This window comes from Enhydra lutris, unplaced genomic scaffold (genome assembly GCF_002288905.1).
Source record: "Enhydra lutris kenyoni isolate GAN:26980312 unplaced genomic scaffold, ASM228890v2 scaffoldscaffold49, whole genome shotgun sequence".
NCBI classification, from domain to species: domain Eukaryota; kingdom Metazoa; phylum Chordata; class Mammalia; order Carnivora; family Mustelidae; genus Enhydra; species Enhydra lutris.
Window position 1 is genome coordinate 3,366,283 of NW_019154133.1, and position 27,167 is coordinate 3,393,449.

Sequence of the window (27,167 nt, forward strand, 5' to 3'; positions counted from 1 at the left end):
GGTCTTTCTGGGGTCTTTTTGCCTTTCTTTCCAGAAAAGTTAAGAGGGTTAAGGGGTAGCCTTTTTTTTTTTTTTTTTAAATTATTGCCCATAGACCTATAAACCCAACCATTATGCCTCACAGAAAATTATCATGCTTTCAGTTGCCATGAATCATTTATTTCTTAAGTGGCTTTTGAACTGAGAGTTGTAAAAATGATGTTGAAGAGGTAGAGGAAGATGGCTGAGTGAAAGTCTGCTGATGATTAGGACTCTTGTTTAAAAGCTAGCTTCGAAGCACGTTTACTTAAATGAATTACCTTCCTGCCCTCGTATGAAAGTGTGAGGAAGTTTCCAGCTTTATTTTCTTCTGTTAAGAAATTGAATGTACTTATGGGGGAGATTTAATTTCATAACAACGTGTATGTCGCCCTGATTTTTTTTTTAATTTTTTAAAGATTTTATTTATTTATTTGACAGATCACAAGTAGGCAGAGAGAGAGAGAGGGAGGAGGAAGCAGGTTCCCCTCCGAGCAGAGAGCCCGATGTGGGGCTGGATCCCAGGACCCTGAGATTGTGACCTGAGCTGAAGGCAGAGGCTTTCACCCACTGAGCCACCCAGGCGCCCCAGTCACCCTGATTTTTAAGCAGCATTCTGTAGTGGTTTGCTAGAGCTCCCTTAACAAATACCACAGATGTGGGGGTCTTAACGACAGAAATTTATTTTTGACCAATTCTGAAGACTGGAGGTTTGAGACCAGTGGGTCTGCAGGTTCTGTTTCTCCCCAGGCCCCTCTGCTCCCTCTGTCCTTGGTTTGCAGATGGCCATCCTTTTGCTGCCTCTTCACATCATCGTCCCTCTGTGCGTGCATGCCCCTGGTGTCTCTCTGCGTGTCCTAATGTCCTCCTCTTATAAGGACACCTGTCATACTGGATTAGTGCCCACCCTAATGACTTCATTTTTAACTTCATTATCTCTTTAAAGGTCCTAGCTCACATTCTAAGGTACTGGGTATTAGAACTTCTGTGTATGAATTTGGGGGAAACACAGTTCAACTCATAAAAGCCCCCCTCTCAGGGGAATACATAGAGAAGAAGAGCATGAAAAAAACAGACCAGAAACCATTTTCCCAGAGCAAGGTTCCGCCCCTACCCCCCAAACCCCCCGCCCCCCCACCACCCGGCCCCATGTCCTACCCTGCCCTGTTCCCCCTGCATCAGGCCGAGGGGAGGACCACTGCCAGCCACCAGCCATAAGGTAACGTCCTCCCCACTAGACTCCAGTGTGAACTGCCTGGCTCAGGTTGAAACTGGAATGAGTTTCCTAGAAGTGATGAAGGGGGCTCTCCCCCCTGAAGCTTGCCTGCTAGGTCATGTAGTTGGCAGGGGAGAGGCAGGCCTTTTTGTTTATAGGCCCGGTCATGATTATCACAGCACAGATCGCTGCTTTGATGATGAACATTAGATGAACCCTCCTTCCTGAGGTTATTTTTATCAGCAGCCATCAGCTTCATTTGCTACTGCTTGGGGCACACTGTCCAGAGGGGCTCATTTCTTACGTACAGTTTTTCCCAGGGGCACGTTTTTTTGCTTGGAGTTGGTGGTCAGTCTCATTCCCATCACTAATGGTGTCAGGTGGGCTCAGAGCCACCTCTGGGGATAGAGCATGCAAGACAAGCCATCCTGTCGTGAAGGCAGAATGTGCCCCCATCTGTGCCTGCATTTGTATGTAAGGGAAAGAGGTGCTTCTCTGGCAAGCTTGAAAGGGAAAGAAAACTAAAGGTTTAACGGCAGTTTAAAGAACAGTGCATTTATAAGTGGGAGAGACTTTGGCTTTTTTGTCTTCCTTAAAGCATTGATGTATTGATTACGTAGATTGTAAAGTCCAGAAACAGATATTTATGTCCTAGAACATACTACGGCTTATAAAGTAATAACATGCTATTTGTTATGTATACTCACTGATTTCTAGACATATGACTACCCTCAAGCTTTTTAAAAATTGATTTTACTAGTTTGTCCCCCTAAGCTCCAGTGGTGTCCTTGATTCCTGGTTTGCCCACTGAAGGGAGGACGAGTTACCCAGGGCAGCCTTGGGGTGTGGATCTGGTCTCTTCTGTTTTTGTATAGCTAGTTTTGGGGGTGCCAAAAGACTGCATTTTTTTGTTAGCATATTATCTTCTTGGTTTGATATTTGGTTCTGTTCAGTATATGTTTTGGAGTCCTCATTAATCAAACATTTTTTGAAAACCAAGTATTTTTCAAACACACTGATATATATTATCAAAGCCCTGCAGTTCTTACTTTGAAGGGAAGAAATCTCGTTGAAGCCATGGCATGACTTGCCTGTAAGCTAGAAAATCTCTGAGTTGGTACTTAACAAGAGGTCTGATGGAAGTCATGTTCTGTGCTCACTCCCTCTTTTCCTGTGATTTTCCTATTAAATCTCACCGTCACAAGAAATAGATACTAGTTTTGAAATCAGAGGTTAAAGAATGAACTATTAAATCAGATCACATGCCCTTCTGACTTAATTAAAATTGTATACACCCCACACTTGACTTGAGAAATAGTTTTCTTTATTGTTGTTGTTTTGTTTTTGTTTTTTTATGATGTTAGGGAAAGCATCCTGCTAAAGGATAGGCTTAATTTATAAACCTGTAACACTATTGCAGTTGTCTAATCAGTTCTGTGATCGGGTAAAAATTTGGACTAAGCTAAGATTGCTGAATTTATAGAGGGACATCAACATCTGATGGTTACATATGTCCAAACTTATAGGGTGTTTTTTGTTTGTTTGTTTGTTTGTTTTTGCTTCACTTTGTGCTATAACTTTTGTGGTACAACTTATTGATAAAATTTCCCATTCGCTGTTGGTAGTTTCATTGACCCTAGCATTTGTCAGGTCCCGCTGTGAATAGTTTATCAATGTGTATATTCTCAACCAGATCATGGAGGAGAAGAATTGTGTTTAGTGCTTTTTTTCAAAGTCCCCCCCCCACCCTTCTGCCATATCTTATCTTTTCCTGTAATCTTTGCCTTACTTAATGTCACCCATTCAGTAGACTAGGCCAATAACACAGGAAGTCACTTTTTTTTAAATTAAGTTTTTAATTTTAATTCCAGTTAACATATGGTGTTATATTAGTTTCATGTGTACGTACAATATAGTGATTCAACAATTCTGTACACTACTTAGTGCTCATAATGATAAGCGTAATCTTTATTCCCCATCATCTATTTCATCCATCCCCCACCCACCTCCCCTCTGGTGACCACCCATTTGTTCTCTATAGTTAAGAGTCTGTTTCTTGGTTTGTCTGTCTTCCCCCCACCTCTGTTCATTTGTTTTCTTAAATTGCACACATAGGTGAAATCATTTGGTATTTGTCTTTCTCTGATTTACTTCACTTAGTATCACACTCTCTAGATCCATGTTGTTGCAAATGGCAAGATTTCATTCTTTTTATGTCTGAATAATACTGCTGTGTGTGTGTGTGTGTGTGTGTACCACTTCTTTCTCCATTCACCATTGATGGACACTTGGGTGACCTCTGTAATCTGGCTACTGTAAATAGTGCTGCAGTAAACATAGAAGTGCATGTATCTCTTTGAATTTGTGTTTTTGTATTTTGGAGGTAAATACCCAGTAGTATGATTGCTGGATCATAAGGTAGTTCTATTTTTGAGGCACCTCTATACCGTTTTCTGCAGTGGCTGCACCAGTTTGCATTCCCACCAGCAGTGCATGAGGGTTCCTTTTTCTCTACATCCTTACCAACACTTATTTCTTGTGCTTTTGATTTTAGTCATTCTGACAGGTGTGAGGTGATATCTCCTTATAGCTTTGATGTGCATTTCCCTGATGATGAGTGATGTTGAGCATCTTTTCATGTGTCTGTCGGCCATCTGTATGTCTTCTTTGAAGCGTCAGCTCATGTCTTCTGCCGATTTTTAAATTGGGCTGTTTTTTGAGTGTTGAGTTGTATCAATCCTTTGGATATTTTAGATATTGACCTGTTATTGGATATGTCATTTGCAAATATCCTCTCCCATTCAGTAGGTTGCCTTTTAGTTTTGCTGATTGTTTCCTTCGCTGTGCAAAAGCTGTTTATTTTGATGAAATCCCAATAGTTTATTTTTGTTTTTATTTCCCTTGCCTCAGAAACATATCTAGAAAAATGTTGCTACCGCTGGTGTCAGACATTACTGCCTCTGCTCTCTTCTAGGATTTTTATGCTTTCAGGTTCAGTTAAGGTCTTGATACCTCTTTTTTCTTCATAGCCCTTGGCCAACAAGGTTTGTACACCATATCTATTAAATATTGAATCAGTCTCTCAATTTCAAATCCCTCTACCATTCTCTTAGTTTAGAATGTTATCATCTGGGTGACATATGCCCCAGTATTATTTTTGAAGTCCTCTAAAAATTGGTCTCTATTATGCCAAACATAGCCAGAACTATAATGTTTTCTAACCTAGTATCAGGGAAGATGACCTAATATGCATATTTGTTCATGTCATCCTTTAAAATTCTCCATTGATTTTTCTGAATGTGGCCTCCTGGAAAGCATAGTATACAAAATCTTTAGTGATCTGAGACTCTGATGGGCAGTCCAGCCTCATTTCTTACATTCACCTGTGTGTTCTAGTTATACAGCAAGTCAGAGTCTCCCAAATGTGGCCTGAGACTTTGCATAAACTCCCTAAATCCCTTAACGGACTCCTTCATCTTCAGGTGTCCCCTTTTCTGAGCAGCTGACCCTGATTGTACAACCACCCTAACAGAACCTCATTTAGATATCTCTTATGGCATTCCCATAATGCTCTATTATATCCCTTTTAATGAGTGACTCACATTCTTGTAATTGCCTTGTTAGTGGTTTCTCTTTCTCCCATTGGACTATGAGTTCCTTGAAGGCAGACATCACACCTTATTAATGTTTATTTCCCCAGTGTCTAGCATTGAATCTACTCTCTAGTAACCAATCAAGTAATTGCTAAATTGATCTGAAATGAACTGAAGATAAAAGTAGGATGGGCGGATGTTATTATATAGACACTGCTGAAATAGTAGAGTAAGGATCAGTACCTGCCAGTTATGACAGTTTACATTCATTTTATGACATTTTACACAATTTGTTATTTTCTCACTTGTTTCTCCTGCTAAGTCTGTGAAATTCATAGAACAATTAGCATTTTCTTTGTGGCATTGAAAGTGAAGACTTAAAGCTAGTACATTACTTGCCTGTATAAATCAAAAAGCTTAGGAGTTTGTGGGGCAGGACTCCAACCTAAGTCTCCGGTCGTGAGGTCCATAGTGACATTTCAATCAATCCCAGAAACACCCTACTGGAGAGTAAAGTCACTATATAAATTATGTATTTTCACACATCTATAAATATTAAGGCTAGACTGGAAATTCCTTGAGGGCATTTAATGTGTTTTTCTGCCTGCCAGTGTGTTATCTGGGGCAAGTGGCATACCCTATCTGTTTCATTGTCCTCATACAAATAACAGAATTTATCTCATAGAGTGTTTTTGAGAAATAAAAGAGCTACTACATAGAAAGCATCAGTATACTACCTGGCACATAATAAGAGCTACATAATGCTTAACTGTTTTTATAGTCACTCCAAGGACATATGCTGAAGGTACTGAATATTTGTGGGATGTTATGGATTAATAAAGCAGAGTGGGAATTCGAGAAGTTTCATGGGAAAAAGTTCACAAAGATTGTGAGATAGATCATCATTGTGTTCCTATACATGAAGGGAATTAGACAATTGCTTTGGATTATTTTATAGAATATTAAAAAATACTATTTAAATTAGCAACAGAGAGTACAAAAGATCTGAGAATGGAAAAATCTTACCTTTATGAAGAGAAGTATGAAACTTTACTAAAACAGATAAAAGACCAGGAAATGGAAAGACATACACTGTTCATGGATTGAACAGTACAGGAAAGATGCAGTCATTTTCCAAATTAATCTACAATTGTAATGCAGTTTTCATCAAAGTCTTCATAGGTTTTGTTATTTGTTTTTTATTTCTTGAGCTTTGGGGGGGCATCTCTCATATTTCTACATGTCTTGCAAGCAGAAGTAAATGCCTTTTTGTTCTGAACTATTTTTTCAAGGATGATGTTTGTAATATGAACAGCCTTAGAAGTTAGTGTCTGTGTTCAGACCAAAGGGTAGGGTTATTTATTGTTCATTACAGTAAAGATAATGTCTTCCTTCATTGTAGAGCTCTGTTATGAACAATTCTTATTGTCTAAACTCAGTCTTCTCTAGGTGTAATGCAAGCCCACTGTAAACACAGCATCCACACTTGAACACCAAGCAGAAGTGACTAACCATAAAACTCATGCTGCTTGTTATGCTGCAAATAATAAAATCCTTTGTCTCTGACCCAGGAGTTTTGTGTCTTCTTACGGTACCTGTGAATATTGGCAAGCCAACTCGTTAGCTTACAAGTTGGATAAAATCTCAGAGCCTTTGCAGTTCTTGACAGAGTTGTGATAAATCTCCTCTTATAAACATAATTTAGCATAATAAATTTCAAGAGAAGCAGTTAAGAATTTGATACAATGATTTCTCCAAATGCTGAGAACAAATAGACTAGCTATTGCCTGGAAAGAGACTCCAGTTGTTTGCTGATTTAACTCCCCCTCCCTTCCAGGGATGACTGATGAACTTCCTCAGTTTGTCCAAGCCTTTTGTTTTGGCGTTTTTGGTAATAATTTTTTCAAGCCCTTCCTAGAACTTAGCATCTCTGGTTCTTTCTAATGGCATGGTAAGCTAGCTTTTCTCTGAATGTGTGTGTGGTAGTTTTGTTTAAGTGTTTGCTTGATGAGGCAGATTTAGTTGATTTCTTTAAAGTCTTAGCACTTTGCAACAATTTTTCCAGGTCTCCTTACCCATTTTTCTGTGATTGCAGCCAAAGGTATTGTCTTCATTTTGCAATTTCTGCCTAATAGGGAGAAGCACATTAGGATTATATGCATTAGAGGAAGAAACAGGTCAAAAAAGTCCCCCATTAAAAATGATTTCATTTTATATAATTTTACGTATATATGTAAAAGATGGTAGCTTATATATTTTTGTGTCCTTAGAAAGTTGTTCTGATCCGGAGGTTGTAGGAAGGCTTCCATGGTCTTCTCTATGTTCTATGGTTTTATGTTTAATTTATCTGAGATTGATGTTTGTATAAGGTTGTGTGGTGGGATCTAATAATTACATGACTAACTAGTTGCTCTAGGATTTTTAATAATAATATGCAAGCATTTTAAAGGAAGACATTGGTGATTTATTCTCAGATTAGGAGACATGGAAACTTGGAAATGGTTTAAGTTAGAGCATATGATTTCTAGGTTAAACATATTAAATAAATAAACTCATGAAAAATAAACACACTCATACATACATACCCTTTTTTCTCCTTCCCTATAAGTGAGAATAAGAACTACTGGTGTTGGGCCTGAACTACTTTAATGTAGTCTCACCTGAAGATAGAAAATGAACTGACTTTTTACAGTGCTCCCAGGTACAAATTCTGATTTATAGTATGTAATAGCTATTAAATAGAGTACAATCCTCTTTTTTAAATAGCCCATATATCCTGGCCAGACTAAAAATTATGACTGCTTACCAGAAGAACTAGAATTGTATGTGGGGAAAAAAAAATCATAAAACATAGTTGACCAAAATGCATCCTTTCATTTTCAGACTTTCAAAGACTTTGACTATTGACAGTTTACTTAAGTTTACCAGATTGTATTAACAGTTCTATTTTGTGTATGAAAGACATATTCAGACTACAGAGACCCCAAATTTATTCAGTCTTCTAGGTCCCAGGCAGCCAGAGATGGCTTTGTCACACTTCAGCTCTATAGGGATGTCTTCTGGGTCCTTTTCACCTAAAGGGAAAATATGTCTCTGTACCGTATTATACGTTCCTCTCCATTGACTAGTTCTCTTCTTTGGCGATAGGTAGGAAAATGTACTATTTGCTTCATAAGCAGATTTTACAGTGGGCTAGTTTTGGACTTGCAGATTGAGTACAGAATGGACTCTTATTATTCTAGTAATAGACTTGGTTGCTCACAGAACACAGTGCACCTTTTCATGATTTTAATGCTTCTGTGAGTTACTTAAATTTTTTGTGCTACATGTCACTTTGCTGTTAGTTTTCTTTCTAGGATGCTTTTTGCCAGATTGGCTGTGAGTCAAGCTGGTTGATGAAGCTTAATTTTGCTAAATCTCCAGAATGGCTTGTTAATCCTTATTTTACATTTCATTGAGTGCTGTACCATGCAGTTTCCTTCTGTTCATCCAAGGAAGAGAAAGGCTATGTGAAGTAATAACGCGATGAATTTGGAGACTACCCTAAGGAATCGCCATTTGCTTCTAATTGGCAAGTGAAGCACAAAATCCAAACCCTGATTCTTCCAGAACGATTCCAAGTAAATGCCCAGCTGTCTTAACTCAGAGCTGCTCTTAAATTGTTTAAAGTGCTTTATCGAGTTGAAGGTTATTCTAATTTACACATTTCTTGGGACTTTCTATAGTTTATGTGATTCTGACACTTTCTTAATTAAATTTCTTAAGAGTAACCTTTTATATTGAACTATAAAAAAGAATTTCTGTCAAAAACAGACTTCATCTCAGTGTATTTTAGGCAGACTTTTATTTACTTTTAGTAGTGTTTTTGCCACTCTGCCCATTTCGTCTAAAATAAAGGGTTGTAAAGGGTTGATTAAGGGGTAATAGATGTAATGTTAGGACCCTGTCTGCTCTCTTGTGATGACTGCCATCCTTTAGCATACATCTGGTTCTCTTAAACTCTCTAAAGAGGTTGTTTGGGAGAAGAGTTTTCAGATAATATAAATATAAGACCTGTGCAGCTACTTCCTACAGACGGGTTAGAAAAGAAATACACCTTCAAATAATGACCGAAGTAGGAAAAAAAAAAAGCTGAAAACCTCAGTATTCTACCTAATCAATTGCAAAACATCAGCCACAGGGATAAAGTCCCTTTCTTATTCTTGAAAACTTCTGAGATTAAAAGCTAATCATAGAAGTTGGTTATTTTTGGAGAGCACTTAAAACATACTCTTCGTAAATTGGTTTTCTTATTTGTTAAATGCCATGGCACAGTTTTAAAGTTTCTCTTAAGGTTTTTTGATAAGTATTCTAAATTAATTTCATGTAAACTTCTGCTACTACTTGATGTGACTTCTTCAACAGGGTAAATGCAATTTCCTTACTTGATAAGGTTGCTCATTTTAACCTCAAAATGAAAGGAAGGATGATTTCTGTTTCTGGGAAGATGGAGTGAACATACTTTTTAATTTTTTCTTGTTATTCCCACAATATACAACTGAAAACCCAGGACACTCTATGTCAAACAAACATAAGAAGATGTGAAAGATGGAGATAAGAAGCAGAACATCAGTGAACTTCAAGACCCAAGGAATGACACAGTGATTAGTACATGGGTTTTCTTTTGGCTTCATATATCCCAGATTTGGAGCTAGAGAAGCCAGCAATCAAGAAACACCAACGGGAACAAACAAAACGACAACAACAAAAGTCTGCCCTCTCTAGCCCAGGGACCAAAAAAGGGACACCCCATCAAGGTAGAAAACTTTTAGATCACAACTGCTATACTGTAGCCAAACATCCTGATTCTCTCTCTCAATCTGTCTCTCTCTCTCATACACACCACACACACACACACACACACACACACACACACACACACCCCCCAAACCGTGGCCCGACCTTTCCAGCAAAGGCTGATTGGGAAGCTGAGATTTCCACACTTACCAGGTTCTAAGTAGGCACGCAAGCCCCCTACACTGGGTGGTGTCACAGAAGGCTGAGTAGTAGGAAGCCAAGACTTTGATTTCTGCTGGGCCTTCATAAAACCTGCCACCTCCACATCTATGAATAAGTGGAAACCACAAGAGGAATCTAGATCCACCCCCCCCAGTCCCCACCCCTGGAGTGGTGTCAGCGGCATCTGTGTTGGAAGCAGTAACACTACTCCTCCCAGCCAGGAAGATGTCAGCAGGGGCCCAGGGGAGAGCCCAAAGTGCTCCCTGGCCAGCAGCAAGGAGGAACCCCTCTCTCAGGTGTCAGTGGAGGTGTAGGGGGCATGTGATTTTACCCCAACCCGGCAGTGATAACATAGTCTCCCTCCTCTGTTGTCTCCATGGTATCAGAGGAAGGCAGATAAAACAAGGTTTACATAAGATCCAGAGTGTCACCATACCCCAAACGTCTAGGTTTTAATAAAAATCACATGTCACGCTAACAGATGAGAAGACCTCAAACTGAATGAAAAGAAAGACAATCACTAGAGGCCAACGCTGAGGTGACAGAGGTGTTGAACCAGTCATCATGAAAAGACGTTGTTGAGCAATTATGAACATGCAGGATACACATGAAAAATGGAAAGTTTCATTAAAGAAATAGGAAATTTGGGACACTTGGGTGACTCAGTCAGTTAAGCATCTGCCTTCCGCTTAAGTCATGATCCCAGGGTCCTGGAATCCAGTTCCACATTGGGCTCCTTGCTCAGTGGGAAGCCTGCTTCTCCCTCTGCCTGCTGCTCCCCCTGCTTATACTCGCTCTCTCTCTCTCTCTGACAAGTAAATAAAGGAAATCTTTTTTAAAAAATGGGAAATTTAATGAAGAAACCTAGTGGGCATCTTAAACTGGAAAAAATGCAACAACCAAGGTAGAAATCTCAGTCGATGGGTTCAACAGCACAATGGCAATGATGGAGGAAAGAGTCACTGCCATGAAGAGAGAATAATAGAAATTATGCAATCTGAAGAAAGAGGGATAATGGATTTAAAATGTAAAGAATAAAAGTATAAAACTCTTGGGAAGATTTGGAATAGAACTTTAAGATCTATAGCTAGGTATAAGGGTCTCAGACTTGACACCAGAAAGTATGATCTTATAAAAGGAAAATTTGATAAATTGGATGTAGTCAAAATGAAACACTTTTGCTCTCCAGAGGATTCTATTAAATGAAGAAAAAAATACTGAGTGAGGAAGAATATTTGCAAACCATGTGTTTAATAAAGGACTAATGAAACTCAACAATACAAAGAAAACGAACAATGTAATAAGAACATGAAAGAACTAGACCTTTCACTGAAGAAGGTATGCATATGGCAAATAAACACATGAAAAGATGTCCAGGGGCCATCTTGGTGGCTCCATGGGTTAGTCATCTGCCTTCAGTCATGAGCCCAGGGTCCTGGGATTGAGTCCTGCATCAGGCTCCCAGCTCAGCGGGGAATTGGCTTCTCCCTCTCCCTCTGCTCCTCCCCCCTGCTTCTGCTCTCTCTCTTTGGCTCACTCTTTCTCAAATAAATAAATAAAATCTTTTAAAAAAAGAAAAGAGGTTCAACATCATTAGCATTCTTTCTCAATGATTGACTCTTCTGCCTCTTTGTGTAGGCTGTTAACTTTGTCTTCAAGTATGTTTCTGGAGCAAGGTGCTGACCTCAGAAAGTTTAAGCATTTTCCTCAGGCCACAGGGGAGTCAATCTGGGAATGAAAGTCCAAGGCTTTGCTATCCAAATCCCATCTTACTCCCACCTCCTCAGAAGCCCTCAAACTTCATCCTCAAGCCTGTTGTGTTGACCTACTTAGTATTGGGTGGCAAAGTATTCTTTTAAAATTTATGTTAGCATTCATTAAAACATTGTGAGGTATATAAAAATCCAAATTTCTAGCTTCTCTGAGGAAAACACAGAAAATCTGCCCACCTTGGGTTCACATGCCTATATTCCCCCAGAAAGGTTGGATACCTATGCTTGGTGACTGGCTCTTTAAAAGAAGGATGTTTGCCACAGGCCTCCCCACTCCTTATTGCCCCTGGGAAATACAGCCAGTCAGCAGCTTTTTATCATCATGTAGCACTGTTGTTTTTTTTAAATCAGAGTAGAGGAAAGTCACATTTTAACCCCCCTCTCTACCAAATCATAGACCTAAGAAGGCTTTGGATTCCTCTGGTACATTTTACTGATGTGGTATCTGCCTGACAAGAGTCAACACTTGAATTTATGACTCTTGCCCTTCCTGATGCTGTAACGTTGTTACCTCTGCTAGGACCATGTTCTCCCTCCCTCACCTCACCTGCCCAGATGGGACTTATTCTGCCAAGTTTATGCAGCCTTTCTGATCTCTTTGGTAAGAAATCTATTGCTGTCTTACTGTCTTGTCTTTCTCTATCTCTCTCTCTCTCTCCCCCTCCCTCCCTCTCCCTTCCTTTTCCCTTCCTTCCTTTCTTCCCTTTCTTTTTTTCTTTCTCTTTCTCTCTCTCTCTCTCTCTTTCCCCTCCCTCCCTCCATTTGTTTCTTTGTTTGTTTCTTTCTTCCCATACAAGTCACATTTCTTCATCATGGCTTTAATGTTCTACCTTTTATTTTAGCAGTTTGTATAGTTGTATCTTCCCTAATTATAAAGTCCTGTCTCTGAAAACCTCTGTTATATGAGAATTTGCAATTCTAAGACTTCAGTATAGTTGGAGGAGTGGATACCATTTGACCATCTATGAAAGTTATTCACTAAAATGAAATCGATATACATGGAAGAGAATATGGCTCCTTTGGCATTTCTTAGATCAGCAAGAATGAGTGTTATGCAGTTACTATCTTCATTGTTGTAGATACTTTAACTGTCCTCACAGGACCTTCTGGTAGTTCTATTTGGAGTTTCAATGAGGTGCTTATAATTTGGTTGGATGGTATATGATATGCATAGTAAGAGCTAATATTTCTTCTGCATCTAGTTTTCTGAGAAAATATTAAAGCTGTTTTCAGTTTTATAACTCAGAGACCCCAACTGCTTCCTGTGGGGCCCAACCCTGAGTGTCTCCCCTGATTCTCAGATATTCAATCTGGAGTAGTTGACCTAGTAGGAAATAGGAGTAAAGAATTTCACAGAAGGGAAATTTACCATGAGGAAAGGACTCATAAATTATTCATATTGATATACTTTGTTGTACTTAGCACATTTTTGTTACAGAGCAGACATTGAGAAGTGAACTGATTATGTTCAATATTGAACTCCTGTGTAATTCGATATTGTCTCAGGATAATGGTATTGCAAATGATATTACGATTAGAAGTTTGTTTTGTTTGCTTCCTGATCAAAGAGTAGGGGACAGGAGGTGGCCTTGTTTGTACAAATCGTGTTAGGATTGAGGGATGATTGAAGATCCCAAGAGGAAGACATTCTGCCAGGCTGGGCATGTGACTAGTGCTGATAGAAAAGGGGGGGGGCAGGTTTCAGGAATGGAGAGTCTGCTGGGCTCTAATCTGTGGACTCCTGCCCATTTCACAGCTCACTGCTAATCCGCCTTATCTTTATTCAAAGGGAAGGTCTGAGGAGGCAGAGACCTGGCTGGGGTTTCACTAGACCAGGGGATCAGCAACTGCTTAGCTTACAATGCCTCTGCAGGTGAAACTGGAGCATTTGCAGGAGGGAAGGAAGATAATGGAGAAGTGAGCCATAGAGTGTCAAATAGAGTAAGGGTTGAGAGGGTAAGAGCTTGTGGTCTGGAGCCAGACTTCTGCTGTGTGTCTACTTCCCACCCGCTTCCCATACTTGCTCTGTGACCTTGAGCAAATAATGAATCTCTCACTACTTCAGTTTCCTCATCTGTAAAAGGGGATAATAATCATATTTCCCTCATCGGATTGTTGGCATATGAAAAGTGCATAGAACAGTGCCTGCTGTGTGTCGTCAGCCAACTGGCAGTGTTGGCTCTTCTAGGAGGGAGGGCTCACAGGGCAAAGGCAGAAGACAGGCCTGCTCTCTCCTGCACCAAACAGTCAATGTTTCCTTTCATAAATAGCAACATCTCTGCACTGGACATTTTTTTTTTTTTTTTTTTTTGGTCAATTGCTCTTTTTATTCTGTACCTGCAAGGTCATCTGAAACAGCTTGTCTTTTAATGGAGCCTGGGAACTAACTTAGTTACAAATAAGGAAGGATAAAGAATGCCAGTCAAAGCTACACATGCTTTTGGGACCCTTATCAATGTGTGAGTGTTCTCAGACATCTCTTTGCAGGCTGGCTTCCAACCTTAGCTGTTTTTTCAGGGTTAGTCTTTGCACTAAACCCAGATATCTACTCATTTCCAAAATACAGCCATTCACGAATGGCTTTGTAAACATTATAAAATGTTAGGAAGATCTTTGCCCCTGTCGAAAAACACCTTAGTTCTTATCCCCACTTTCCTAAGGACTAGAAGAGAAAAAAACTTCCTATTAATTGTGAAATTGACCTCAATTCTTTTCAAGATATCTATCTCTCTCTCTATCTATTTATTTTTTAGAGAGAGAGCATGAGCAGAGGGGAGGGGCACAGAGAGAAGTAGACTCCCCGTTGACCAGGGAGCCTGATGATTCAGAACTTGATCCCAGGACGCTGGGATCATGACCTGAGCTGAAGGCAGACACCTAACCGACTGAGCCACCCAGGTGCCCACAGATATTTGTTTTAAAAGTATCTTTAGTAATAGATTGAAATATTTTTGCATGTGATCTTATTATACAGATGAAAACCTTGTCACCTTACCTCAAGAAACAAGTACATGAGAAATAATATGGAGCTGAGTAATTTGAAACCAGAAACTCTAGCATTAAAAGAAATACCCTAGCAGGGGTGCCTGGGTGGCCCAGTTGGTTAAGCATCCAACTCTTGATTTCAGCTCAGGTCATGATATCAGCGTCATGAGACCCAGCCTTGTGTTGGCTCAGTGCTGGGCATGGAGCCTGCTTCAGATTCTGTCTCTCCCTCTCTCTCTGCCCTTCTCCCTACTTGCAGGCATGCACACACACACACACACTCTCTCTCTCTCTCCAAAGAAAAAAAGAAAGAAAGAAAATACCCTAGCAGACGGTTTCTATATTTTTCCTAATTCTATATATCAAGAGGCTTCCTAAGTACATTTGTAACAATGATCCTGTAAGGAAAAGTATTTTTGAGTTCAGGAGTTTCCATTGACCCAGTTGCATTCACGTGGCCTGGATTCCTGGGCCAGGCAGGCAGTGCTAGGCATGGTTATCCACCAGCTGAACAAGATGAGAGAGTCCTGTCTTCAAGGAGCTGCTCTTCCAGCCCTAGGTGTGGCTCCCTGGAGTGGATTTAGGGATGGAGGAACAAGAGCAGACTGAGTCGTGAGAAGAGGCATTCATATTGCCTGGGAGAGATTGGGCCTGCGAAGCAGATGTAGGAGTGAAGGAGGTTTAAAGGCTCTTGAGATGGCAGGCAAGGTTGCTGTGAGGAGATCTGACTGCCCCCTGATTCTCTGATCCCCTCTCTATTTCCTGTTTTTTCAGCAGCTGCAGACTTTATCTCTGAGGTGGGGGAAAATGGAGAGTGGGTAAGGAATTCATGAGGAGCAAAAGTGGGGATGTTTCTCTCTCTTGTCTCTTGCCTCCTCCACCTCTTTCTCCTCCTCCTCCTCACTCTTGATCCTACCTTGTCACATAGATCTGACTTTGCAGAGCGGAAGCTGGCGAGGGGAGTTCTAGAAGTACTGGAAGAAAACGAAGCAACTTTTTTCCTTCATCTTTTCCAGTTTCCTTTATCACTCTACTGTGTTTCTTTAGGTCCTGTGGGGATAAGAGATCCCAGTTGGGAAAGCATATAAATGCCTTCTTTGTCCTTTTTACCTTCTCCCTTCCTCCCAACCTCCTTTCCAGCAGAGTGCCCCCCCAACACACACACACATACACGCACACACTCTCTCTCTCTCTCTTCAGGTCCATGCTGAGGTCTGTATGTATGTGTGGATGGTGATGATGATTGCTCCAATAGAAAGGTTGAGAAGCTGCAGCTGGATGTTGTGAGCAATGAAAACTCCAAGTTGAGGAAGAAGATCCAACCATTGGCCTAAAATGATTCATAGTCCAGAGGACTTATTCTAAAATTTTAATACACATAATAATGAAGCAGTAGATTCTAACTGATGAGATCAGAAAGATGGCAAAAGCCTTGAAGAAATGAATTCTAACTGGGGATGGGAAAGGGGAGAAGAGAATGGTGCTGGCAGAAGCAGCTGCTTGAAAGCATTTTTCAGGGTAAGAGTCACAAGCTCGGGTGGGTACATTAAAGGAGTTAAGGGAGCCAGATTTCAAAGCCCTCCCAGGACCCTGCCAGTGATTTGATAGAGAGGTGGGTAAAGCTACATCCCTTTTTGTTAACTCCAAGAACACCAGCAGTGACCTTCAGCGATCAGAAGCAGCTAGCACCTGGTTGCAGTATCTGGGAGACGTTAGGGAGTGGTGAGGACTGTGGCAAACAGGGGGAGTATTCTTTATCTAAAAAGCAACAGTTAAATAGTTTCATTCAGTTGCTGCTGTTCAGGAATTTGGGAATGTGGGTCTAATGCTGGTAGATTTTACATTCCACTGATTGTAAGCTAGGCCCTGTTCTTAGTGTTTAATAGACTGATTTAACACAACCTCAAAGATGCAATGAATGTTTCTTAAAACCTGATACTTCAGCTAGTTTGTGATAGGCTTCTTGCATTTCAGCAAGCAGTATCTTCTCTTGGTATTTTTTCTTCTTCATCTTTTCTGGGGGTACTTTGTATCCTCAAATGATGGAATGTTCTCTTATGAAGAACGTTGCCTTGAGACAGAGAACACTGCTTTTAAGGTAAGCCTGGCTGTCTTTCATAAGGTGGTCTCTCTGAAGGTTTATTTAGGAAGTGGTACCTACAACATAGGTCAGTCTGTTCTTGTCTCCAGCTGACTAAATGTTTTTCTTTCAGTAAAATTTTCACATTTTTCCCCCAAACCTTTAGTCTAAATTTCCAGTTATTGATTCAATTAATCTTTTGTGTTTTTAAAACATGCCTTCTTCAGCTTTTCTTTTATGTTCAGTAAATCGTTTTCTGATTTCTAAACGTGCAGAGAAAACTCCAAGTTATTGAAAAAATATAGCCAATCTTTTCATAGATAGAGAAATTAATATTTTTTTCCAGAAATTAGTATTTTCACCATATGTTGGAGGGTGCCATGTGGTCTTCACATGTGAGTCAAGACAGATATCTGCCATACACAGATCTGATTAAAGTGTGCCTCAGTCCTTTTCAACCTTTTGGGAAGTATTAGTTGAACAACAGTGATGGAATTTGAATATCAAATACTCTTTACTAACTACTTTTTGTGGCTGAGGTCGAAGGGGAAACCCATAATAAAATTCCCCTAATTTAGTTAGAAATGAATGGCTCCTGATCTGATGTAGGAAATGCATAGTATGGCTGACCGGGAAGGTGTGGAGGGAACTGGCTTAAAAGTGACAAACCCGTGGATCAATGGCAACTCAAAGAGCTGATTGAAAATTTTCCAATTTTTTTTTTTTTTTTTTGAAATGCATATCCCTGTGGGTTTGAATTCTGTTCATTTAGTTGAACTTCAAGGCAGAGCCATGGAGCAGCCAAGCCTTGGGAGCATTTAGTAAAATAGGGAGTAAAGGGCAAAGATGATTGGCAGCCTGGACTGCATCCCTAGACCTGAAATATGCAGAAACGTGGGATCCGGATTTCAACCGAGAAGCATGCTGTCCAGTTTCACACACCATTATGGTGTGGTCTGTCACTGCGGGCAGCATGCCGTAAGCCAACATAGTACTAGGAGATGGTTTTCTAGAGCTCGGTTTCCAGCATCTTATGAGTGTATTCAAAATGTTGAAAGAGGGCGTCTGGGTGGCTCAGTCTGTTAAGCATCTGCTTTTGGCTCAGGTCATGATTGTAGGGTCCTGGGATCGAGCCCCCACATCGGGCTCTCTGCTTAGTGGGGAGTCTGCTTCTCTCTCTGCCTGCCACCCCATCCCCACCGAGCTCATGCTCTCTCTCTCTCTCTCTCTCACTCTCTCAAATAAATAAATAAAATCTTTAAAAAAATGTTGAAAGAATCAGCAACTCCATGTCAAACAGAAACGTGTATTCTCAGGAAGCTGTAGATGGTCACATATTCGTAGATGTACAGAAGAGTAATTTTAGGAGGAATACGCCTGAAGGAGCAAGAGGTGGTAGAATGTTGGGTTGGGAAGGTACCAAGCCTAGTTCAGGATCTGTCACTCAGCCTTTCTGGATGTCTTACTTCCCCATCTGTGAAATGAAGTATGTTGAACTGTATGTATGGTTCTCTGGTCTGTGCTTCTCAGACTTTAATGTGCTTACATGGTCCCCGGGCATCCTGTTAAATTGCAGCTTCTCATTTAGTAGGTCTGGGGTGGGGCCCAAGCTTTGGCTTCTCATGAGCTTCCGGCGGGGATGCTGCTACTGCTGGGCCACAGACCACATGTTGTTTCGCTAGCTCTGCACTGTCCCCGAGCCCATTAGCTCTACGAATCTATGGGCGTGATCATCTGACATTTCAGAATGACAGGAGGGTTTCCGGAAGCATGCCTGCCATGTATTAACTGTTCTCAGTCTTCATAATCATCTTCATCAAAAACCCTTTAAGTGCCTAATTATGCATAACAATTTCACATGCTTTACAAAAAGAACTAAATAGTTTTGGCCCTTGCCTTATCAGACTTGACAACCTAAGACAGATGGAGAACTATGCAGAGACAGTAATAAATATTGAGTGATAAATATTCATCCAGCTATAGGATGTATTAAAATAAAAAGGTTATGTATTCAGCATGGGCCTTGGGATATTTATTTTCTTACAGCTTTTTGTTCCTTTTAAAATCTGGGAAACTAGAAAGGGGTTCTGTGATTTTTACTTGAAGAGGTTTCTGTTTTACCAATGGGGATTTGGGAATGGGAAGGTCAGTTTCTGAGGCTTCCTTTGTTGTTATTGTTTTTATTTTGGCTGTACTAACTTCAGAAGAAATATTTAGGGGCTCCTGGGTGGCTCAGGTCATGATCCCAGGGTCTGGGATCAAGCCCAGCAAAGTGCTCCCCGCTCAGTGGTGAGCCTGCTTCTCCCTCCCTCTGCTGCTCCCCCTGCTTGTGCGCGTGCGCTCTCTCTCTCATTTTCTCTCTCTCTCCTCCTCTCTGTCAAATAAATAAATAAAAATTTTAAAAAATATATTTTATTGGCCTCACTTGCCTAACTCTGATTACCTCGTGCAGGTGTCCTGGCCTGATTTTGTATTGCTTAGTGTAGTGTGTGGACACAGTTTCATTAACCTCAGCTCTTCCCATCCCAAGGCCTTGGGGCCATCAGGTCATCCTCATGCTATCCTCGGGAAGCAGGGCAGGCAGGGCCAGACATTAGTACCTCTGAATTACGGGCAGTTAAGGGATTCAGGGAAGGAAGCAGGTGTGTCCCAAGTCTCTTGGTAGTTAATTCACACAGGAAGGTTTGGATTCGGGTGTCTTTTTTCCTGTGTGCTTGTTAAACAGATCTGAGGTCTCTGCTGCCTTAGTGGAGGAAGGGGTCAGACGAGAGGCCATTGCCAGCATTTTCTCCTGCTAGCAGAACAGATTTTGTTCCTCGAGGCCAGGCCACCTACCCACCAAAGATTGCATTCAGATACCCATAGTGAGGAGCAGCATGGTTATAACCATGTCAAAATTTATCAGAATGATGTTAGATTGGCTCAGTTTGTTCATTTCTTCTAGCTTAGAAACAGCTGAAAGAATTATCACAGATCTAGAAAAGGTCCCATCTAACCAAGAGGGTTTGTATCAAATATTTATGGATAATGAGATTAAAGAGCACTTGTTTATACCTTCTTGACTCATGTAGGCACATATAATATTTAGCGGTGACTATGCATATGCTTTGGGACACAGTCACACAATGGCCACACTCTGGGGTGACAGCTGTAAGTGAATCCAATCTGAAATGGTATGTTTCAGTGAGGCTCCACTTTTGATCAGACTTGGGTTTGACACTTGGCTCAGCCACTCACTGACTGTGTTACTTATCCTTTCCAAGGCTCAGTGTTCCCCTCTGTGGAACCAGAATAACAGTAGTACAGAGCCCATGGAACTCTCCTGAGCGTTACGTGAGATGAGGTTGTACGGGATGTGTAGCACAGCATTTGCAAGTAGTAGGACTCATAAGCGATCATTTTTACTCACCAAAATAAAACTACTGCAAGTGACAGCATCTGGGATCATTTGGGACTGAAAGAGAAGAGTGAGAGATTCTAAATTTGGAATTTTTATATTATTTCACCTGTGAGTGTTTGTACGGGAGTTTGTATCTGGGTTAATGAAAATGTCACACTCTGTTTATCAGGAATAAAGCTGTTATTGAAGCAGAGCCCACATTAATTAGGCTCAACCTCATCTTTCATCCTGCAGTGTCGTGTACAGCTGTTGTTTTCTTTGTTTTATGAAATTAACTATAAAGAGTGAAGGCAGTCTGCTCATATTTAAAGGAGACACAAAATCCTGAGTAATTACAATAGCAGGAAGCTGGAGCTTTGAAAAGCCATATTATATGTTTTGCCAATACCGTATATTTTGCATCAGTGCCTAGTAATGGGTCTGCGTAGACATGTGGAATTATTCAGGCTGGATGGAGGGCGCTGAGTATCAGTTTGCTACCTCGAAGGCCAGTGAGAGCAGAGGAGGCTAGCTCAGGCAGCAGGGGGATGTCATTTGCTTACAGCAAGGGCGGGAATGTGAATGAGGCACTCAGAGGGGCTGCATTCTTTGGTAAATGGAATCTAAAGCCTGCCAGCAATATTGTAAGGCTGCAGGGCAGGACGGAGCAAGGGCACGAGGCAGCTGGATGGAAACCCAGGAAGCCAAAATGAGCCGTTTAAAGTGGAGGAGGGGGAGCAGAACCCCAGGGAAGTCCCTAACCTCAGAAACTGATTCAGTAGCTCCTTTTTATCTGGTGCCTGTGGCTTCTGGTCAGGCTCAGACGTAAGCCAGTTCTCCCTCAAATTTAGTGTGCACATGAGTCACCTGGTAAATGTAGATTCGGATTCAGTAGATCTGAAAGTCTGCATTTCACCCAGGTCCCCAGATGCTGATGCTGCTACGGGTCCGGGGACCACACTTTGAATAGTGAGGGTTTAGCCCACTCTCCCTCCAATCATCCTGTTCTCCAATCACCACCTCTTTGTGTTCAGTTGTACCCCACACCTTACTTTCAGGCATTTTGGGGCTCTGCCAGGACCTACAATCCATTGATCCTGCTAAATTCCACTGTCACTCCCGCGGGTTCTCCTTTTGCAGTTAACCTGCTTAGATGCCATTCTCTCTCCATTCCCTCCAAACATTCCTTTGCTATACCCTCAGGTTCTTTGCTTCTTTCTCTCGTTCCTCATTTTACTCACCTGTTTACTTCATCTCTCTACCCGTCCACATCTGCATCTGTGCTGCTGATGTGGCCAGAGGGACACGCACCCCTGCACTAATAGGTCTTGTTTTTACCTCAGTGGATCCCTAAGACTGCTGATTTCCTTGTCCATTCATTCACACTTTCCCTCTCCCAGAGGACTCAGCCCTACTTTCTGCTCTTCTGTGAAACCTTCACCGTTTTCTTTCCCCTCTTTACTTTCAGCTGATAAAATTGCTTCTCACATTCATCTGTTGGGTTCACCCCCATGTCTGCATGTGGGCCCATGTCTGTGGTCTCCTCTGCAGGAGCCATGGGAGCACTGAGCATTCTCTGAGTCTCCCAGTGGTGCCACCATGATGGTCACGTTGAAGGGCATGCATGACTGTACCCATGCTCCAGACTAGCTTCAGTTGTTCAGTAATTCTCATAACTGTTTTGCCAGGTGGCTGGTTTGTCTCCCATCCCCTACCAGGTCACTCCATGAGGGCTGGGAATTTTGTCTGCCTTGGTCAGTATGGAAACACCACCAGGAATAGTCCAACACATGGAAACTATCCTTAAATAAAGCATTTGAACAGATATTAGATGTATTAGAGTGGAAGATGGATTATATTTGAAGAGAATCTGAAAAAGCCAATTATAACAAAACAACATATCAACATAGATATTTAAAAAGCCATTGTCATCCTTTCTAAACAGACAAGGCTCTGGGAGACCCTTGTTTGGGGACCCCTTTGGACCTGACTGTGCTGAATGTCTTAGAGGTTGTTGAGCCTGCCAGGCTCTTCCGGGATCAGGAGGGAAAATGACCAACATCCAGTTGTGTCCAAGAATTCCTGTCCTCTCTCAGTAAACACTCTCAAGGAGGTCAATAGTCACGTGAGCCTTTAACCAACACTCCTATTCTGGGCTACAGAGCATGCTGTCTTCACTTGGGACCTGACGGAGAGCTGTAATGAAAGCATTTGACAATTCCACAGGCTAACTATGCCTACTTCGTCGTGCGTTTAGGAAAGAGGATATTTTTGGCCATGCATATGATGCTGTTTGGGCCTATGCTTATGAAAACAACCACGTACGTGGCTTTAAGTTGGTAGAGGAAATGTCTTATGAAGCCACAAATGGAGGCACTCTCCATGGGACTGTGTAGTGCTGCCCATTCTCAAGGATGAGAAATGCAGGCAGTTGGTCCATTGCAAGTGAAGGAAAGGCGTATCAGTGTGGAAAGTTCTAGAAATATTTATTTTAATTTCATTCTGAAGAGTTTTGCTTTTAATAACATTGCCAGCATAGATCCTTGCCTCCCAAGCTTTTGAGCAAGCTTTGGTTTAGGAAGCCAAAGCAGAGTGTGTTTTGTATTAGGGCCGAGAATACAGAGGATTCTCAATATATGTGCTTTCCTCCCTCTCTTTTCCCTCACCTGTGCCCTTCCTGCTGGTCCTCATCCAATTTGTTGTCTTTCTGCAAAGTATGGAAGTTAAGATAAAAATATTACTATGCTTTAATAAGTCATCATTCATTGAGACCAGTGATTCTCAGCTAGGAAGTGATTTTGCCATTCAGGGGACAGTTGCCTAAGTCCAGAGACCTTTTTGGTCATCACAGCTGAGGGGTGGAGGAACACCAACCCTTCAGAACAAAGAATTTCCCAGCCCCACATTCCAGTGCTCTGTACTTTGCACTGCTTTTTGTAGTTTACTTCTCTACTGGACTCTAAATAAGAGACGGGAAAGATTGGGGGGTGTCTGGGTGGCTCAGTTGTTAAGCGTCTGCCTTCAGCACAGGTCATGATCCCAAGGTCCTAGGATGGAGCCCCACATCGGGCTCCCTGCTCAGGGGAACCTGCTTCTTCCTCTCCCAGCCCCCCTGCTTTTGTTCCCTCTTCGCTGTGTCTCTATCAAATAAAATCTTTAAAAAAAAAAAAAAGAAAAAGAGAGACAGACAGGCAAGATTGAGAAGGATGTGACAGGCTGTGGGTCTAGGTTGGTGGACCACCCCTGCCAGGTACCAGCATCCACCTACTCTGAATAAGCACATTACAAATCGTTTCCAGCTGAAAAACAAGTGCTTTACTAGATACTCATTTCTAGAGGAGTTGTTCGACCTCTTAAAAAGGCAATAAACCGACAGTGTGGCAGAGGCAGGGAGAACTGTGGGTGGGAGCTTAGGGAGATGAGGTGGAGGCTCCGCTAGGGTGCTGGGCATGGTGGCAGGTGCCATGATGGGGAGCTCGTCACACCGTGCCAAGTGGCTTGGGTTTCATCCGAAGAGCTTTGGAGAGTCCTATGCGTGGAGCTCTCACTCTCTTTTCTGTGGTCTCTTCACAACCTGGACATATGTCTGTTGTTACCTGTGTCTCTGTATCATGTATATTGGTAACTTGGTCTCTGGAACTGGGCTTTCTCCTCTTCGCTTTGAGATAGCACAGAGGTTTATCAGTAAGGCTTGTTAGACAGAGGTAGCAGAATCTCAAAATAGTTCTCCACTTCTAAACAGGTGCTACTCCCAACACTTGCTTCTGACGCAGTTGATTAGAGATTGAAATGTACTTTCCTGGCTCTATAAATGATAAATTTTCAGGAAACCTACCAAAACCCATGATATGGCTGAACTGTAATGCTTAGTGGTTCAGAATGGGGAATTTCCCAGCAAAAGGCAAAGAGGAAAGAATTTCCGTTGCCTTTCTTTGTTGAAATTTGGTAAATGTGATCTTTACCCTTTCCCTACCTCCCCGATGTATTACTCTCCCTTGCCATTTACTGCCCTTTTTCTCTTGGAGCTTATATTCAGGCCCTTAGTCTATGTGGGTGGAGGCTCCATGAGGTGCAGTAGGGATTGGGGAGCTCTTTGTGGCCCCTGGAGAGTCTGATATGGCAGCTCACAGAGCAAACACCACCTTGCTTATTGTCGATTTTACTATTTTTTGTTCTTTCTAGCATTCACTTGCATTTCATTTTTTTCATAAGAAATGGCTTTCTTTTCTCTTTTACACTACCAAAAAGAAAAAAAATTTGCATCGGTTTACATCAGTGGATACTGTTTCTGAGAATATTTAGTCTAGTTATTGGGCCATTCTTTCATGACCCCTGCCTTTTTCTTCCACTTAACATATTTTAAGTTGCCTTCCTAGATCCATAGTCAACAAAAACAAAATTTCAGATTTGAGATTACATTCCTCAAAATAGCATCACCCTTTCTCTTAGAGGAAATGATCTTTATAAGTAATATGGTTTTGGGGCGCCTGGCTGGCTCAGCGGGTTAAGCCTCTGCCTTCAGCTCAGGTCATGATCTCAGGGTCCTGGGATCGAGCTCCACATCGGGCTCTCTGCTCAGCAGTGAGCCTGCTTCCTCCTCTCTCTGCTTGCCTTTCTGCCTACTTGTGATCTCTCTCTCTCTCTCTCTCTCTCTGTCAAATGAATAAATAAAAAAATCTTTAAAAAAAATAAGTAATATGGTCTTTATTTTAAGGTAAGAAATGATGCTAACGAATATATAGCACATTTCAAGATGAAAATAAAATAATATGCCTAAATATATTGTAATAATTATCACACTGTTCTGTACCACTTTATTCCAGCTATCTTTCTCTTGAAAAGGCCATCGTCATCTGGGACATGCAGCCCTTTTTGTTTTAACCCATGGTATCTTGCAGAACTCAGAAGGTCTCTGTGTGAGGTGTGCAGTACTAACCCACCGTCACTATCAGTGTCTGTGGAGAGAAAGACAGAGTGCAGCAATGTGTCTAAAACCTCCTGGGCATAATTATTCATCGTTGGGAGCACATGTGATGTCATTTACACTTTTCTGCATATATGAATTTCAGATAAATATATAGGTCTGTGAATATTTTAAGTGAAAGGTTTAAACGTTGTTTTTCAACATTCTTTTTTATAGTATTAAAATACGAAAGGTTAATTAAAGAATTGTCGGTTGCTTTTCTTATTGTTCAGAACCCTAATAAGTAGATGAAAAGGTGATCATTTTACCCTTAGCTATTGTAATGTTCCTTCAGTTCAGAGTTTTGAAATTGTTTCTTCTTGTGTTTCCCTTCCAGAAAACACGAGGCCGTTATCTTATTTCAGCAGTTGGGTGTAACTTCAGAGCCGGGAAGGAGTGATTTCAAGGTATTCACGTATCTGATATATTCTATGTTCTCGCTTATTCAAGCTTGCTTTTAGCTTAACTTTGTATGGGAATCGATAGATTATTTGGGGACTCTGCACCGTAGAACTTAGACACAGCTTTGAAACTGAAAAATCTCAGGAGTGTTAGCCTGTGCAGTTCCAAATTCAGCACCAGGGGTTTTTGCCGTAGAGACTGTGAGACATCAATGGTTATGCTTCCTATAGTGCGGCATTTCCTATTGGTGATGGGCACAACCCTGGCTCTGCCTTCTAATGCCAGTGGGAGACTGGGCAAAATGCCTACCCTCTCGGTCTCTCTACTCAACTTCGAGATAAGGATAATCACTGTTACCGTCTTAAGGGTTTGTTGGAGAGATTAATAGGATGCTGTGGTGTTCCCCACTGTCACTGCCACCACAATCGAAATTGTGAGGCTGTGTTTACTGTTCTCAGTGGTGTAAGGAATCTCATATATGCTAATGATAAAGTTGTATCAAATTTCCTTAATGACTTTGGGTCATTTTCGAATAGAACCGAATCCAGAAAAAAATCATCCAACCTAAGTGAAGGACAAGTTAACACAAAGATATTTTAGATTTAATTATAGCAGTTAGCTTACTACTTGATTATCAATTTTTATAATGAATTCTGGGCTGCAAAGTGCTATGTTCACCCATTTAAAAGATTTACAAACCTCAAACACTGTGACCTGACTGACCCCTATCCATTATACATCATTATGCAATTCCTCTGCGGGGCTAGAAAGAAAGGCGTACATCTGGCTTGAATGTTCCCGATCTCTTTACAGAATGAATCCAGTAAAATAGGCCACTGTCTTTTAATTAAATCTTTCTTTTAAGTTGCTGAGAATTTCTTTCTATTTCAGAGTAACCCTTTCCTCTTACAAGAACAGGGAGTGATTTCGGGGTCATTTTGATTACCCTCTGAGGTCTTTCTAAATATGACTACAGATTCTGGAAAACAGCCTGCCTTTTGTTAGTTAACTTAGCCTAAAGAATCAGTGCATTAAGAGCTTTGATTATCCACACTCCAAAAATGCCTCACTCTGATCTCCCAACATTTGACAAAAATCTCAATTTGGGGATTAAATATTTTCTCTAATGCACTTCCATTTCCACTAGCTGCTTGCCTTACTCATTTTATTTGTGGGCTTGAAATGAAACATTTTCCAGTTAGGGGGCATTAAGATTTAACTCAGAAATCTATATATTCTAGAATAGGTCTCAGATGTTTCTGTAGTGGAATCACAGTCTTGAGTTTTTGGAAAGCATTGTATTGTGTGCTCCTTTTCTTGTTCACGGCCGATTGCTTAAATTTAACCGAGGATTTTTTTTTTTCCCCTGCCAAATTTCCAGTGTGCTCTCTGCCAAATTCCTGACCTCAGTGTTTTGGTTATCTTCACTTGTGTATCCCAGGCAGCTCTCAAAATTAATACTGGTTTCAGTGAAACATTTTCCCCTTGCCCACCTGCTCGCCTTCTGCTTCTAACGGATTCCTTCTCCTGGAATCAATATCTCAATTAACGGCATCACTGTCAACCCTGTGACTTAAGCCAGAAATCTCCAACCTGACATTGCTTCACCCCTGCATCCAGTGCACACCAGATTCTGGATTTAAGATCATATATGAAAATTCCAAGAACAGTGACTGGGGCTTGATGAGGCCAAATATTAACTGCCAGCTGCTACAAATGTTCACTGTAAATATCTTCCCAGTCTCTCCTCTGTCTCCTACC

The 27,167-nt window shown here is 41.2% G+C and overlaps 1 protein-coding gene across 1 annotated transcript in view; it reads left to right on the forward strand.

Moving 5' to 3' along the window:
• Nucleotides 1-27,167, forward strand: part of LOC111156805 (phosphoprotein membrane anchor with glycosphingolipid microdomains 1) — a 129,827-nt gene that overhangs the window by 19,152 nt on the left and 83,508 nt on the right. The window contains exon 2 of the mRNA XM_022517874.1: nucleotides 25,342-25,411. The gene's annotated coding sequence lies outside the window, so the exon portion shown is untranslated. The remainder of the gene's footprint in view (nucleotides 1-25,341; nucleotides 25,412-27,167) is intronic.